This window comes from Tachypleus tridentatus, chromosome 9, assembly GCF_004210375.1.
Source record: "Tachypleus tridentatus isolate NWPU-2018 chromosome 9, ASM421037v1, whole genome shotgun sequence".
NCBI classification, from domain to species: Eukaryota; Metazoa; Arthropoda; class Merostomata; order Xiphosura; family Limulidae; genus Tachypleus; species Tachypleus tridentatus.
In genome coordinates, this window is record NC_134833.1 from 43,011,561 (window position 1) to 43,030,305 (window position 18,745).

The 18,745-nt window shown below is 34.2% G+C and overlaps 2 protein-coding genes across 5 annotated transcripts in view; both read right to left on the reverse strand.

Annotated features, from left to right (window-relative positions):
• Positions 1 to 3,907, reverse strand: part of LOC143225148 (telomere length regulation protein TEL2 homolog) — a 109,214-nt gene extending 105,307 nt beyond the window's left edge. The window contains exon 1 of one of the 3 annotated variants that reach the window (XM_076454035.1): positions 3,790 to 3,907. The gene's annotated coding sequence lies outside the window, so the exon portion shown is untranslated. Of the gene's footprint in view, positions 1 to 3,580 lie in introns of all 3 variants that reach the window. The other 2 variants (XM_076454036.1, XM_076454037.1) reach the window with 2 other exon arrangements.
• Positions 3,908 to 17,226: 13,319 nt separating this feature from the next.
• Positions 17,227 to 18,745, reverse strand: part of ENGase (cytosolic endo-beta-N-acetylglucosaminidase) — a 69,027-nt gene continuing 67,508 nt past the window's right edge. For both annotated transcript variants that reach the window (XR_013013644.1, XM_076454043.1), the window contains one exon: positions 17,227 to 18,628. The gene's annotated coding sequence lies outside the window, so the exon portion shown is untranslated. The remainder of the gene's footprint in view (positions 18,629 to 18,745) is intronic.

The following is an 18,745-nucleotide window of genomic DNA, read 5'->3' on the forward strand; positions in this document are numbered from 1 at the left end:
TAAACTGCTAAATTAGGAATGGCTAGCACAGATAACTCTCATATAGTCATGGCAATGACTAGCTGCCATCCATCTTGTCTTACACTGCTAAATTAGGAATGGCTAGCACAGATAGCTATCATGTAGTCATGGCAATGACTAGCTGCCATCCATCTTGTCTTACACTGCTAAATTAGGAATGGCTAGCACAGATAGCTATCATGTAGCTTTGTGCAAAATTCAAAACAAACTAAACCAAATACTTGTTTTGTAAGAAGTTTACTAATGTGAACAATAAGTTACAGAAATGGGTTATGAATTTCAAAAATTTGAAAACATTGGTTAGGTATTGGATAACTGATACAGGTCTATGACTTAACTGCCAACCATAAATAAGAGATGATTACACCAGTAAATGAACTCTCTGAATGGCACTTCAAGAGCTCTGGGAAGAGCTTCTGAAAAACCATGGTCACATTTTGTTATAAACAGTTGTATAAGATTGAAGTTTTAAACTATTTAGTGTAAAATATGTTTGTTTCCTGCTATAATTTGAATTAATTCTATGAAGAAAAACAAAATTTAATTTTGATTCACTTTGTATTTTTTTATGGTGGTTATGAGGTTCGTCAAATTTATCTTGTCTGTATTGAGTAAAAATAGAACAAATAAAAGACAAAATATGAAGATTTATCAAAAAAAATTAAATTAATGGTCCAAATCATCAGTAAGTGCCCCTCACCACTTGGGGCCCTGGTGCCTATGATAGTAAATGTGTTTTACTGTTGATTACTGTTCTTTACCTATCTTGATTTGAGTTCATATTACTTTATGCTATGATAAACACTGTACACAATTGATCTGTATATGGTGAATAGCAACTGAAAAGTCTTAGTTCAGTTGAATTGTATCAGCAGTTTCATGATGTTGAGAGCAGCATGACTTTCTTGACCCACAAACAAAAAAATGAGCACAGAATATCATAAAGTCCACAATAATAGCTGCAACAGAGCATTTGTATGCAATAATTTATGATGAAGTTAGCAAGAGAACTGGATCCAAGGCTTGCAACTGCTATATTCAATTTATTCTTGAGGTTTTCTGAAAAATAATGGTTAAAAAGAAGTCTCCTGATTTTTTAATTTCAATTAAAGAAGATATGCAGATGATATATTACTGTTTCACTTATAAAGTCATGGTCTTAATTACTTTTTATAAATATTTCAATAATAAGCATTCAAATAATGAGTTCCTAATGGAATATGAACAAGATCCAGTTTGCTATTTTAGGTACTATGGTATATAACTGGTAACATAGCTTAAGAACTGGTGAGTATATATTCAAAACTGATCTTGTAAAGGCATAAAGATATTATCTAGACGAAGAAAAGCATGTGAACTTGATGTTTTAGGTTATCATTAAGCTTTTGAAAATAAGGTTGCACATAAATCATTATACAATAACACAAGTGAGAGATGGAAATTAATATTTAGCTATTTAGATGGAAGAAAGCATAAATTTATTATCAGTGGAAACCATTCAACTTGGGTGTAATAAGTTTGTTGCTGATAAAAAAAAAACTTGTATTTCTAGCTTTATAAGAATATTGAAATATTTCAGAATAGTTTCATTCAAATGATAAATTAGAAATATATTCTGCAAATGACCTTTGATTATTCAAGTCATCTAAATCATTCTCTGATGCTCTTTGTAAAACCAACAGAATTTCTGTGTGTATTTACAGATAACTGATTGAGAGTTAAAATGAGGTAATTATCTCAGTGTAAAACTCACTATTGAGGTCTCACTTAAAATATACTGTTTACAATTTTGGTTTTCTTATCCAGGAAAGTATATTGACTTACTGAATGTCTCTTGAGAAAACAAGAGCAATATTATGTCTTATTTAATTTAGAGGATTATCCAGGGGATTAGCACAATAAAATATTCTTGTGTCTTTGTGCAATATTCTGAAGATATATGAGGAGAAAAAAATTTACAACTATGAAAAAATAGATTACGCTCCACTTTTATTTATTTTTTTTTCAAAGAGGGTGATTAATTTATGTAATGAGTTGCCACTAGCCAAAATGGATGCCAGTACACCACAGGAGTTTAAGAGGGAATAATTGCTTTCGTGAAACATTATTGGTAGATTTACGTTTTCTAAATGGTGAGGAAAAAGAGTAATCTTGAAGGGCCAAATGGTCCCTTTTCATCTATAGGTTACATAAAACTCAATGACTATACCTAAATGTTTTACATTTGGTATACTTATGAATCAAATGTTAATAGTTACCATATACAGAACAACTATCACACAAAACTTAAAAGTAGATTTTCATCTAAAGTTTATAAACAAGAAAAAATCACATATTTAAATCAATTATAAGCACATTTTTCTTATAATATTTTAACAGTGTGATAAGTAACAATAAGCAGTCATTTAACTTAATTAAACATTCCAAGTATTCAGATGAATAAACAATCATCATGCAGTTTTCTAGTCATATAAGAAAATAATTCCAGGAAACTGACCAAGCATTGTATGATAGGTTTTAATAAAGGGTAAAACAACTTCAATACTGTTGACTGAACCCCCTGAAAATGAGCATACAAGTCTGATATTTATATTAATGAACATTCCTAACACTGCACCACTGGTTCTCTTCTTACATTTCTGCACAAATTTCATTTAATAATTAAACTTATATCTCTATAATAATAGGTTTCTGCTTGATAATGATAGCTTTGAATGTAAAAAGTTATACCACGAATTATCAAATTGGTATTAGATGAAAAAAATTAATGTGAAAATTTAAAAATATATAATAAGCCAAATTTGATTTTCCTATGTACATAAACACACTATTTTCCTCCCATCTAGTCTCAGCTTTTACACATATGGAATCAGTAGCTGTCTTCTCTTCAAACTGGCAAAACATTCTTCAATTGTGTTAAATACAATCACATCTTTTCTGTGTAAATATTCATGATACTAACTGTTGTTGATTTTTGTTGTTGGTTTCAAATCTTGCCTTGATTTGTACTTCAAAACAATGAAGTTTAAATAAAAAGTGGTAGAGAAGCCAGAAAAAGTCCAAGAAGTATCAAGGTATACTGCAACTATTAATATTGATGTTACTAAACTACTTTTATAACATTAAGTAAAAACCTGAAATAACAAAATATGTGTAGGCTTGAAAGTCTAGCCTATACATAAGACAGAGCTCAATTATAAATCAGTAATAAAATTAAGATGTAATATTTTATAATTAATGTTAGTATATTTCTCTAGCCCATAAAAGTAAAAAGTACAAGTTGAATGAAGTCTTGCCGTAGTAGTTATAGTTTTTTCCCTTGCTTATTCAGTGATAAGTGAAGGATTATTAAGTTTTATTATTAATACTGAAATCAAGTTTCGATATCCTTAACAGGAAGTTCTATAACCCATTACGCAGCTTTGACAAGTTTATTAAAACAATCAAATTATTATTAATATTACTTTTAAAGTTTATTATCATTATAAATTGTAAGTCATGTTAATCATTAAATCAATTACAAACGGTTGAAACACGAGTTAATTGCAGCCGTTTTTACCAATCTTTAATTTGTCAAATTCTTGATTTTCTGCTAAGTTCAACTTCCGGCGTCAGTGTCACGTTAACATTTTTTTTTAAATTTAAGTATTACCTGCTTCTGTACAATATAACATTAATAAACTGTTGTCTTGGAAGTGAGAGAATTACAGACTACATTATTACACACTTTCTCATTAATTTCCCACAAAAATACTAATGACTACTTACTTATTAACTCTAATATTCAATTGGTGTCGAAATATTCTTATCGCCATCTTTCGGCTTTATAAAATCAACAACAAGAGAATATAAGAAATATGAAACGTACGGGAGCGAAAACAATAGTTAAGAGCTCAGATAAAGCTGCTGAAAAATAAGAAAAAGATTGTAGATTATGAAAATACTTTTATTTCATAAAGATAACGTATAGTTACTAATTTCATTTATTCAGAACAACTTGCAAAGTTTACGTTGCTGGTATAGACTAAAAACTTTCCTTTTAGTCATGCTATGATTCATATCCTTTACTCGTGGGTAAAAAGAGGAGCCCAAGAGTTGGTGGTAGGTAATGATGACTAGTTGCCTTCAATCTAGTCTGACACAGCAAAACTAGGGAAAGCTATAGTGGATAGCCCTCGTGTAGTTTTGCGCGAAATTATAAAACAAACACCTATGTATCTCAGAACGGCTGGTTAAAATGAATTAGGAAAGTCGAAACGTTGTTCTCTCCTTATCAATAAAAGTGTTAATACACATACCAGCATGTCCGAAATAAATTTTTATATCAAATGGGTTTTTCGTCATAAAGTTACAAACACCTAATTCAGGGGCGTAGCCAAGGGGGGTTTGGGTGTTAACCCTCCCCATGGACCCAAACGTTTCAGACAAGTTCAGTTGCCATCTGTGAAGTTTCATAAAGATCCGTGATTGCATGACAGATAATTTTACACACAACAAAGGTCAAATGCAAATTTTTGATTGAACACTTTCAATACAGTAAGTTTTGTCAGAACTAAAGAAATACAATCGAATATCTATGAAAGGCTCAAACGCCTGTTCGTTCTTGACAGGACATCTACAACACAGTTTGGTTCAACTTTAATAATACGGTGAATGTATAATGAGGCCAGGCCATTCAATCGATCTTCAGTAGTGGTATTTCTCAAATACGTTTTGAGTCTTCTGAGAGTTGAAAACGAACGCTCCACTGAGCTCGTTAGCACAGGCAGCGTGACAAATACTTTCAACAGTCTAGAAATGACTGGGAACATTTCATGTGCACATTGCACATGCATCTATGACATTTTTAAGTCTGTTGTTTGCAAGTGATTTGTACCAAACCCTAAGTTTACCTACTGCAGCTAGCGATGTGCTGTCAATGTCAGCCTTGTATATATTGACCAACTCTTTAATTTGGTCACATTGTTGTGCTGTAAGTTCTGACCGTTCTATGGTAGATCCTGATGGTAGTAGACATATGAAGTTTGTAAGGAGAGTTTTGTGACTGGACAGACAGTCACATATTTGTGCAAGAAAGTGATCAACAAATGGTACAAATACAACAATATGAAAGTACTCCTCAGGGCTAGTGGTTTGTGGGTCAGCACGGTACATCTGTCACTTAGCCTACCTTGGCATTATGATGTCAATTTAAAGCTCACTGCACAGAGTTTGAGCCTCACAAAAAATATTGTTAAATTCATTCACAGCATTATTTCTGAGTGAATGGATTAAATCTTCCACTATTTCTGTGTGATTCATCGCAGCACCTAAATCAATGTTCTGTTGCTGCAGTAGGTTGTACAGAGGTAAATTAAAGGAAAACAATTTAGCAATGGTAAGTAGAGTGATGATGAATTCTGGCTGTGTTATAAAATACAACAATTGATTGGATTGCTCAGCAGAATCTCTGTCTTGCCAACCTGATATGGTCTCAAGGGCATCTGCAACTGCATGGATTAATTCTAGAAAGACAATGACTCAGTCATGCCTCTCAACCCACTGGGTGGGGCAGAGACCTTTCAAACTTTTTTTTCGATTCAGGTGCTCTATTTCTCCACCGAAAGAGCCAAAACGTGCTTTTGTTTTGGTGTATTGAGAAAGTTTTCAATGCTAGAAATTACTCTCATGAAATTTCGCACAAAAACTTCTTTACAAGCATCAGAAATTGCCAAATTTAGGCAATAGGCACTGCAGTGTACATAGAGCGCAAGTGGGAATTTATCATTCATGTGTCTCTGGACACCATTGAATTTCCCACTCATAGAGGTAGCACCGTCGTACCCTTGTCCTCGCAGGTAGGCCATGTCAATACCATATTTTGTCAGATTGATTATGATAACATCAGCCAAGTTTCTGCCTGTCACATCACAAACAAGTATAAATTGCAAAAATCTTCTCTTATTGTATCAGAGTTGTTATTAGCATACAAATATCTAACACACAACAAAAACTGTTTAATGCCAGAAATATCTGTTGTTTCATCAGCTAATATTGAGAAACACTTTGCAGCATTAACCGTGTTGACCAAAGCATCAAGAACATGGGTATTGCAGGCACTAATTATTTCATTTTGAATTTGAGGACTCAGATGCGTAGCATTCCTTTTTGTACTCTTAAGGCTTGCTAGACATCACCCTTTGCCCTGTAGCGCAAAACCGCCCGAAAATTCCTATCATTATTGATGGGCTTCTCATCAGTTTCACCAATAAACATTGGACCAGGATCATATTTTTCCCTCAAAACCAAACCCTGTCTCCCACACAGCAATAGCAATATGGTATCAATAATAAGCATTAAATATTGCCGGTTCTGTTCAATTACTGCTTGTAAGTTGCATCAAGCTGCAAGTGCACATATGAACTTGTGTTTACGACCTGTAGAAAACTGTTAGCTTTTTCTTTGCTGTCTTGGTGGTACTGTTTCAATTCATGTGCCTTGAAGTCTTCAACAGCCTTCTTCCAGTTTATGTATGGAAATTTCACTAGTTGTATCAATTTCTAGCTTCCAACACCAGCACCTTCAGGAGCAAAAAGACAGCAGTACTTGCAGAAAGCACCATTTGCGTGTTGACTGTAGAATAGCCATCTCCAGTGTGAAAGTCGACTTACCTGTTTACCAATGCTGACATCATCAGAAATGTAATTTCCAATGTCCCAGACTGGACCTGAGGTTGTTGTGGCAGCACTGGTAGAAGGCCACGGTGATAACTCTGACAATCCAGTTGACAATTCTAATTCAACCTTATTGGCTGCAGCAGATTGATCAGATTCAGCCTCATGAATGGGTTTAAAGAATCCATGTAGTGTCTTTTGCTTTTTCAGGCTTGAAATAGTGAATGATTGTTTATACTTTATCGCAACTTCTGTTTGTCAACGTCACATTCACAGTACCATGGTGCTGCCAGCCTGCCACAGTGCCACCCATTGTTTATTTGTGAACTTAATTCTTGAACTCCAGGGAATCTGAACATACACTGTCCATGATATTTGAATACAGATTACAGACACGATACATATATTTTGCACTCTACTTAGTGACTCTATATTTTATATGTTGATGCCAGGACTGTAGGCCTACTTTTCTGGGCCTGATAACTTTAAGTTATATATTATATATATAGGCCTATATATTTATTTATGATTAAAAAAATAAGACAAACACCTCAGTATGCCATTCAGAAATTTACCCAAAAGGTGGTCTCAGAATGCATAATTCAGGCTTTTCTTTTATGTTTTTATTAAAAATTTCCTGAAATGCCTCCAGCCCCCCGAGCATGGCTTCGCGCTTGCATCAAGCATTCAAACTAGATCCTCCAATGGCCATTTCTGGCTACGCCCCTGACCTAATTCAAAGCCGTTGCAAATACATCTGCATAGCATTCCCTAATTTTACAATGTAAGACTAGAGGGAAAGCAACTAGTCATCACCACTCACCACCAATTCTTGGGCTACTCTTTTACCCAAGAATATTGGGATTGACCGTCAGTCACATTATAACGTCCCACGGCTGAAAGGGCCAACATATTGATGTGACGGGGATTCGAAACCGCAACCTTCAGATTACGAATCGAATACCTTAACCACCTGGCCATGCTGGGCCTTTCAAATTAGTTATAACTAAAAAAGTATCAAAAGAATTAATTTACTACCAACATGCAACGGTAGAAGCTATGTTAACCAGAGTGAAAATTTCTCAAACACAAATAACAGGTCCAAACACAAATAAGCATATAAGGTTAATTTTACGTATTATATACGCTTTCCATATAAGTGTAAAATTAAATAGCGTCTTACATTTAATTTCAAATTTAAATTCAGGTCCAAACTCTATCTTCATGAATAAATACGACTGTGGTACCACAATATTTTGCTATACTTGAATATAAAAACAAATGTTATTGTTTCAAAATAAAAACAGCAGTTTGTGAATACATTTTTCGACCATACTATTTTCTACTTTTTCTTATTAGCACTTGAGAAATTCATATATTGAAATTTATGGATTTACTTAGACGTAAGAAGTTTTTCATTCATTACTGTTAAAATCCTACGAGTTAAAGTAAAAAGAAATGTATAACAAGTTTCTCAGCCACACCATATCTGCTACATAGTGTGTCTATGAAGCCTCCTGCTCAATCTAGAACCCTTCCGGCCAGCTGGAACACAATTGTGGTTGAGACACCCTTTTATTATCCAGTTACTAGAACACCAATTATTATACATAATACTTGAGCACAACAAAGACAATATTGATCCATCAAGTCTGTTTCATTCACTAGACCATTCAAAATCAAAACAAAAAACTCAGTCAGTCCTTATCATTCAACTATTTATCACCCTCCCTTAAAATTTATAAATTTACTGTTTCTATCACAATTAACCTCATCCCAAAGACCAACCAATAAGTGCAAAAAAAAAATGATGCATCGACACTATCAATTTCCTTAACAATTTTTTAAACATCTAACCAGATATCCTCTAACACTTTTTTCTAAATAAATTAATTTCAGAGGTCTTAAAATATCTTAGCGTGATATCCTTTCATAACCAGGTGTCATTTTTAATAGCTCTTTTTTTAACTATTTTCAACAATTCAATGTCGTTCCTATGGTTTTGGGCTAAAGACTGTTTGAAATACTCTGTATATGGCTAACTAGTGACCCATACAAGCAAGGCCCAGCATGGCCAGGTGGGTTACGTTCGACTGGTAATCTGAGAATCGCGGGTTCGAATCCCCGTCGTGCCATACATACTCGCCCTTTCAGCCGTACGAGCATTATAATGTTACGGTCAATCTCACTATTCGTTGGTAAAAGAGTAGCCCAAGAGTTGGCAGTGAATGGTGATGACTAGCTGCCTTCCCTCTAGTCTTACATTACTAAATTAGGGAAGTGAAGCTTTGTGCGAAATTCCAAAACAAAACAGACACATACAATAAAATTATAATCTCTTTAGATGTGTATTTAATAGCTGCTTCACATGAAGCAATAGACAAGCAAACAGTCGAAAGGAATCTCAAACACAGTAACAAGCTTGGTAGAGGTTCAGAAAAATCCCATTTCTCAAGAAATTCCAGAAACTGAATTACTATTCATTCCTTTGCTAACTCTTGGGCTACTCTTTTACCAACGAATAGTGCAATTAACCACAGCGATAACGCCCCACGGTTGAAAGGACGATCGTGCTTAGTGCGACGGCGATTCGGACCCACGACGCTCGGATTACGGGTGAACGAGTGCCTTAACCACCTGGTCATGCCAGGCTGAGTCACAGTGTCAAGTGAACATGACTTGGAATGTCAGTTGCAGCCAGCTGGCTATGCTCAACAAATTGATGACTAAAAGTCAGCAAACGTTCACTTTTCGATGTAATTTTTGTCAAATATTTAATTTTTCATCTGTAAATTTTGTATTATCAATAAAAATAAAAATGTATTTTATAGTGGAAATTAACATCAAACTGTCGTAGTAGTTTGAACATTTTAAATTGTTTTCCTACTTTGACGAATTTTTCATTTAATTTGAAAGCTTCTACCGGTATTTCAACTCCTCCAATGGCACCCCTCCTGCCAGTCACCCGGAGCGGACCACCTCCCTCGCACCCCCTTTAGTACGTTATTGACTCTACCTTTATTATAACTTAAAGCCATCTGATATTTATTCGTCTAACTCATGAAATGCTCTAAATCTTTTTGTAAGCAGTAGGATACTTTCCACAACTAGCTAACTGCAAGACTTCAATATCATCAACACATTTAAGATTTATTGACCATTTTTCAACTAAATAAGTGGTGTAAGTTGAAAAGTATAAATGTCCTGACAATGATCCCTGAGATGTTCCACTTGTGATAGTAATCCATTTTAACCAAATTCTGTCTATAACAACATTCTGCTTTCTTTCATCCAGCTAATTTTTCCGTCAAATACGTCATCTATCCCATACACCTATAAAAATCATTTTAAGGAAAAATGTTATTGCCACTTTGTCAGAAGCTTTCTGAAAATCCAGATACACCAAATCAACATCCTTTCCTCATTTACACGAGCAGCAGCCTATTCAAAGAATGCCAAAATATTAGAAAGACAAGATTTTCGCCTAGTGAAATATGTTAGCTATTCAATTAAATTCGAAACTTTGTTAAATGACTTTTGTGTGAACGTGATCAAATTGTTAAAGTATAATTATTATCATTAGTAGATGAGTCACTTACACTCAAAGTTTTTTTTTAAGTAACACAATGGCCTACCGTTGCTGTGCCTACCACATTTATCAAAATACGTTTTTTAGCGTTATAAGCCTTCAGACTAACCTCTCAGCAGGTCCAGCATGGCCAAGCATGTTAAGGCGTGCGACTCGTAATCTGAGGGTTGCGGGTTCGCATCCCCGTCACACCAAACATGCTCGCCCTCCCAGCCGTGGGGGTGTTATAACGTGCGATCAATCCTACTATTCGTTGGTAAAAGAGTAGCCCAAGAGTTGGCGGTGGGTGGTGATGACTAGCTCACTTCCCTCTAGTCTTACACTGCTAAATTAGGGACGGCTAGCACAGATAGCCCGCGAGTAGCTTTGTACGAAATTAAAAACAAACAAACAAAATAACCTCTGAGCCACTGAGGAACTAGAGTAGGAATTAATAACACAATATCACTTATCTATTTTAACACTAATTATTTATTATGATAATTTATTTTTATTTGAGTTAACTTTATTCATCATTCAAAAAACTCATAAACCAGGAAGTTAGTGTTATTGTTTCTAAAGTGAATCAAGCAACCTCAATGTTAAGAACCGTTATTGTGGTTAATGCATGTTAATATGGTTGAAATGTTCTTACGCGTTTTCATTTACTTTCAATCATAGTCTTAAAATCACTAATGTAGTCTTGTCTCACTACATGTACAAATGTATAAATGATTATTATTTACCCAATGTACGTTATCATTATATAATATACCTAGAGCAAAAATGAAAGCTCTAATTTACTTAAACATGTGACGTTTACGATATATTTAACACTTACGGAAACCTTTCATGAAAATGTAAGCTAATCATAACAACTTGTCGTTATCTATGTATTTACAATAAATCTTATGTTTACGAGAATATTTTATTTAAATAAAAGTCAGTTATAATACATTGTCGCTATGTGTGTATTTACATTATATTTGGAATAGATGGTTCCCTCTACAAAATTAAATATGTAAAAACGCGGATCAGTTATGTACAATTTTTGTATTTAATTATACTGCACGTTTCTAAAATTTAATTACCAATGATAATACATCAATTATAGCACACCATGCATGACATACGGCAAATGGTCAGGCTGCAGAGATGCCAACCATTATGATTTGAGCGTAATCATTACGATTTTGGTGCATACATTACGACTATACGCTCATACAGACAAATATTAGTTGCAACTCCCAAATTATTATATATTATATAGGCCTACACAATAAAGTGATAAATTGTTTCCACATGGCTTGAAAGGGGTGAAGAGAAAATTTCTAGTGAGATACAAATAAATTTTGATACTAAATAAAAGACATAGACCAAATGACTACTTGCGATAATCATGTTTGTGCTTGAAATAATAAAAAATATTTGTATCTCCGACGTCCACTAATGGTTTGAGTGCGGTGCTTCTCCACACTGGGTACTTGGGGGAATCCACAGTTACGTCATCAGTGCTTGTCATCCAATCAGCGCTCGTGTAAATGAGTATTTCTCGTTTTCTAAGCGGCATAGAAACACCAATGCGATCGTTTACAAGTTTGTCTTGTTTCTGGCAAATCTAAAAGGGCTCTGTCTACAATCATTAAGCTCAGTCATTTGAAATACTTGGCATCTCCGAGACTGTATCAGTCGCCTCAGAACAAGTTTTAAAAACGAAAGCTCGGTTCTACTTAAATATGTGAAACTTCATTATCATTGTAATTATCTTATTTTTCAAAACATTGTTGGTATTTCTTAAACAAAGATCTCAAATGCTGTATGCTGAGGTAATTGACAATGACCAATTTTGATTTATCTAACAGCAGTGATAATTTTATTTTACAAACTTTTAAAGTCAAACACTGAACAAATGTTTTGTTTACGTATATATTTCCATCAGGATTTATTACACTGCCAATGGATATCATAATAATTCCACAGAGAATATAGTAATTGTCTAAAATATCTTTGTGAATACCAATTACCACGTAATCATATGGAAAAAAAATTTCAAGATTACATCTTTTGTTTTGTCATTCATTTATGGTACAACTATCTTTATTATTAAAAGATCACAAAACCTTGAAACAAAGTCATATACACATTCGATCTCGATCTTGCATCAAAGATGATCATTTGGTCACACCCATACACTTATGCTATGAGCTAAAGATAATTGCCTCATTGTCTAAACTAGTCATCAATGGTTAAAAAGAAGCTATTACTATCTTAGGGGTCATAACATATTATTCTTTAACCAGTTAGTTTGTCAATACTTAAAATTGCAAAGCTTACTCTTCTCTATAGATTATTCATTTTAAGTTTAAATCACACCATACACATAAAACTCATGAAATTTTGTAGTCACCTTTCTGTGTCATTGAAAGCCATTAAATAAGAATAAAATTCAAAGTTTTGTTTCATCAGTGACATTTTAGTCAAACTTTGGCACTGTTCTATTTTTAAGTAGTTGTCATGTGGTCAGTGATAACAGTTGAAGATAAAGTTGTCCTTCTGTCTGATAAGTGCTAAATGTATTTGCTTTATTACATTATTAAACACATCGAAAAATCACAAAAATATATAAAATTAGTTGACAAACATACACATTTAGCTATAAATCAAGTAATTATTCTTTAACTATTTCAAAACAGATATACTTCGTCACGTGGATTTTGACACTGTTTTTATAACATAAATTACCTTTCATTTACTTACACTTTAGAAAATGTATAAAAATCACCACTGTTCTGTGATTTTCTTAAATCAAACTCCCTTCTCATCATAGACTAATATACTATCTCTAATATATTCATAATGTTAGAAAAACATTAGATTCAAGAAATCTTGAGAAAAATACATAAAAACTCTATAACCCTAGTGCATTCGACAGATGCACCTTCCTTCTTCAGGGGCAAATTGGGAGTGGTGTTGTAATTCAATGAGTGATATACATTACATGGCCAGAAGTATGTGGACACCACTTCTAATAAGTGGGTTCGGCTATCTCAGCCACACCCATTCCATACAGCCATGCAATCTCCATAGACAAACACTGGTAGGAGAATGGGTCGTACTGAAGAGTTCACTGACTTTCAATATAGCACAGTTACAGGATGCCACCTTTTCAACAAGTCAGTTCTTTATATTTCTGCCCTGCTATAGCTGCTCCAGTCTTGTAAAGTGGAATCATGTAGGGACAACAACAGCTCAATCACAAAGTGGTAGACCACACAAGCTCACAGAACTGGACCGCTGAGTACTGAAGAGCGTAGCATGTAAAAATCGTCTATCCACATTTGTAACACTCACTCCCAAGTTCCAAACAGCCTCTGGAAGCAATGTCAGCACAATAACTGTTTGTCGAGAGCTTCATAAAATGGGTTTCCTGAGCCGAGCAGCCGTACACAAGCCTAAGATCACCATGTGTAATGCCAAGCATCAGCTGGAATGGTGTAAAGCATACCACCATTGTACTTTGGAGCAGTGGAAATGCGTTCTCTGGAGTGATAAATCATGCTTCACTATCTGGCAGTCTAACGGATGAATGTGAGTTTGGCAGATGCCAGGAGAACGCTACCTGTCTGAATGCATAGAGCCAATTTTAAAGTTTTGTGGAGGAAAAATAATGGACTGAGGCTGTTGTTCCTGGTTTGGGCGAGGCTCTTTAGTTCCATTGGAGGGAAATCTTAATGCTTCAGCATTTAACGACATTCTGGAGAATTGTGTGCTTCCAACTTTGTGGTAACAGATTGGGGAAGGTCCTTTTTTGTTTCAGCATGACAATGCCCCCGTGCACAAATCAAAGTCCATAAAGACATGATTAGCCGAGGTTGTTGTGGTACAACATGACGAGCCTGACCTCAACCCCATCGAACACCTTTGGGATGAATTGGAACGCCGACTGCGAGCCAGGTCTTCTCGCCTGACATCAGTGCCTGACCTTACTAATGCTCTTGTGGCTGAATAGGAGCGAATCCCTGCAGCCATGTTCCACAATCTAGTGAAAAGACTTCCCTTAAGAATGAAGGCTGTTATAGCAGCAAAGAGGGGAACAATTCCATATTAATGCTTATGGTTTTGGAATGAGATGTTCAACAAGCACGGCCCTGCATGGCCAGGTGGTTAAGGCACTCGACTCGCAATCTGAGGGTTGCGAGTTCGAAACCCCATCTCATTAAATATGCTCGTTCTTTCAGCCATGGGGGCATTATAATGTGATAGTCCATCCCACTATTTGTTGGTAAAAGAATATCCCAAGAATTGGCAGCGGGTGGTGATGACTAGCTGCCTTCTCTCTGGTTTTAGACTGCTAAATTAGGGACGGCAAGTGCAGATAGCCCTTGTGTAGCTTTGTGCGTAATTCAAACCAAATCAAACAATAAGCACGTGTGATGGTCGGGTGTCCACATACTTTTGGCTGTGTAGTGTATATATAAAGTGAGTTTGGTGACATCATGAAGGCCATCCGGTTTCCAGGAAATGTCCATTTCTCTATGAATTTTGTGAAAGTCTCATTTCCTGTACAGTATAGCCATTGACTAGAGTATACGTAAAAAGATGTTAGGAGTATTTTACTTCAGTAATAGCTAAATATAAGTGTATTTAAAACTATACTTGATGTTTAAGTAAAATGAAAATTACTGAAGACCGATAAAGATATGTTATACTAAACAATTTATAAAAAGAGGTATGAAAAATCATCTTAAATAGATTGTAAGCTTTAGGAAATTCAGTTTTCATATCACATGAAAAATTAAGCAAATAATAAAAATGAAACCAATGAACGGAGATCACTGATTCTGAAAAGTTGAACAGTGTTTAGGTTACCAAGTTAGTTGCATTTGCTGCATGGGATCTATTTGAGTAGAAAACTGTTGTGCAGACTAATCTGAAACACTAGGAAAATAGATAGCACTCAAATACACTGGGTTTTAAAGGACAGAGTCATACAGCCTTAAGAGAGCTTTTGGTTGTCTCTGTATTGATTTTAGGTTGGTGAACAAAATAACCTGCACTGATTCTTTCGATTATTATGACCAAAAGAACCTCTATTTGTACGAGAAGAGGTAAATTAGTTCATTACTTTACATCTAGCAAGTCAAACTGGATTATCAGAGCAGACTTAAGGCTGCTTTTAGAATAGCTTGCACGAGTTTTGCATTGTGCCATTTGGCTGTTTAACTTGATAAACACTTTAAAAAAGACTAATAAAGCTTACATGCAATGGATAGAAATGGAAGTGCTTGATCTATATTGACATTATTTTTTTACACATTAAGAGTCTGAGACAAACAATCTCAAAAATTTGAATGGATAAAAAAGGCAAAGTTGCATATTAAACCCAGAAAATGTGTTCATTTGTGCAGAAGTAGAATTTTTGGTCATATTGTAGCTAAAGAAGGAATATCCATGAATTTTGCAAAAATATCAGCAGTGTGAGATTGACCCTTGTATGTGACAAAATGAGAAGTCTGCTGTTTTATAGTTTTTGCATTGTATTACCAACATTTTGTTGCAAGTTCTTCCAAATTGTCTTACCATTATCAGTTCTTACAAAAGAGGAGATGCATTTCAGTTACTAAGAAGTGAGAGTATGCACTAAAGTCTGTAAAGTGTTGTCATATCCAAAAAAGGATAGTGAAATCCCACTAGACACTAATCCCAACAATAGTTAAATCAAAGAAGTGTTATAGCAATTGCAGGATGGAGTAGAGTATATAATTATGTACAATTATAGCTTCTGAATTCAGATACTGTACGAAGATACTATTTGCAGTTGTTTGTTTTGTGAAATACTTTTGATACCTCATGTCTGGTAAATATTTTACTGTTTGAATGGGCCATGTATTACTTAAATGGTTGTTGAACTTTTAAAAGCCCCAAGAGAATAAATGATATCACACTGGATAACAGTAATACAGAAGTATAATTTAATCATACATTGGTACCTGGGTTCAGAATCTCAAAAACAGAGTGACTATCTCACCACACAGTGTGGGAGTTAAAATATTTTAGGTAATAAGAACAACAAGCCATACAGTAGGATATCACATTGGAGGATGGATGCAGCAAATAACATGTAGAGAGCTCTGGGAAGAACAACTGAAAGACCAAACTCTGATGTGGGATATTCTTGCAAAATAAAGTATGTGCAACTTAAAGAATATAATCACAGAAGCACATAATATGTGTCAAATGTGTAACCAGTTATTAGTGCAAGAATGTATATTGTATTGTTGTTATTTATCTCTAAGAAGTGGTTCTCAGCATGTATAACTAGTTGTCCCTAGAGCTTGAAGCATGATATTCTCCAAACTTTACATAACACAAATAATCAAGGGAACCAAGGTGTTATACCCACAAGTACTAACATTTGATGGTGGTATTTCTAGCCATACCTAACTCGAGACATTCATTGCTAATGAGAACACTATATGATACTCGAGCAAAGAATTGTTGGTTCTCTTCTACAAGGAACAACTTTGATATCACTGATCAAATCCTAAAGTATATAGTCACCTATCTATACTCATGTTGATTGACTATTCTTAAAATGATCCAAGACGTATCCATTGTTCGATACATCTACACTGTCTGTGGCTAATACACTGCCAGAGCATTTGATAAGTCCAGATTAGAGCATCTGAAAGATCTACGTGAATCAGGGGCTAACTTTAATAGTCATCTATTCTCTGTTTCTGAGTTTTGTAAAGTGTTTTATGTGGTGAAGAAGCAAACTCCTTGTTGTATCTTCTGTACTGAAACTATATTGCTGATATATACTTCTATCCTCATACACTTCCCACCAATTCTCCCCACTTCCAGTGCATTAAACAGTAATTCACTTCTTGCATATGTGGTGTATGCTTAAATAAATCCAAAATTGTGATCTTAAAATTCTTCTTGTGATTTTATACACATTTTAAGAAGAGTAGCTTCAACTAACATGATGTATTTTTATTTCATCTCACAGTACATGCTGCAACTAACAAGGGATACATTTTATGTCATCTCAGATCTTTTTCTTTAACTAGAATATTAACAACATGAATAATAATTAAATCATATCTACTCAAATGACTGATAAATTTATACACATTCAGATATACATTTTTTACATTTCAACCAACTATTCAGACACTAAAATAAACAAAAAATCATAAATGATCTCAAAAAGGAATTTTCATATTTGTAAAATGCTATTGCAAAAAAAAAATATAATGGCTCTTGCAAATACTCAAACTATTGATGAGAAAAGGATTTCAAAGAAATTAAAAAGTAGAAACCTTACAGACTTGGAATACTCAACTTTAGCCTCAATTTGAAAAGTTAATTTCCATATCTACCCAAATCCCCATATTTCTGCTATATTACGTGTATGGGAATATTGTAAACTTTCACTTTTAAACCGATATTTTCCATTCATAATTATATCAGAACATTATGAAGCCATAATTGATGCTGACATTATATTAAATTCCTGTATAATAGTATTGTTGTTTCAATAAAACTGTAGGAAACAATTATTGCATTATCTACATTTATTACAATAAGCTGACAAACATGGATTTATAAATATATTGCGCTTCCATATTCAACTCTACATTTACTTTATTATATAATTTAACAATTTGGCCACTACTCCAATGTTTTATCCTTTGTTTTAGTAACTGAAGAACAAGTGCATTTTTGTTCAGAATATGCATATTTTAAATAATTTATATTTTCTCATTTCTTATAGTTGTTAGGTTAATTCAATGTCATAATTGTTGATGTGTTTCTTAAAACCTCTCACTACCAATGAACAAACAACATCACATTCTTTTTTTTACTTTGCTCTACAAACTAGTCAACTCTTTCTCCTTAACAATCACATAATGAAGAGTTTTAATGTTACTTCTGTGTTCACCAATATTTTCCCAAGATGAAACAATTAATAGTTCTTTCTTTATACTTTATAATAATCTATTACATTAATTAACAGATTGTACAAACCTGACTTAAAATGCATACTGTAACTCACCACAGTAAAAAAGAAAGGAGAGTAAAAAATTCAATACACTGCATGAAGAAAACAGACCATACTGACAATTTCCCACTAGGACTCGTATCTCTCAGTCTGTTTCTGTCACCATAAACACACTTGATTTAAAGTGTGTCCTGCAGACTTCAAAACCTTCTACTATAGAAAGTATGTTTACAATACTTGTATACATCTTTCAAGTCCTAATTATCTTCAATCATGACTGCCTTCCAATAAAATGTACATGTAAGACTCAAGCTGATATCACTCAACCATTTTTAGATGTTTTCATCAATCATGACTCCAGAGGCTTTTTTACTTCTGTTAATGGGAAAGAAACACTTATTGGCTTATTCATTTGGTTTGACAGCTTCGTTCCATTTAATTACAAATGCAACCTTCTATAGTGTTTACAGTGTCTACAACCTTTGGTCTACC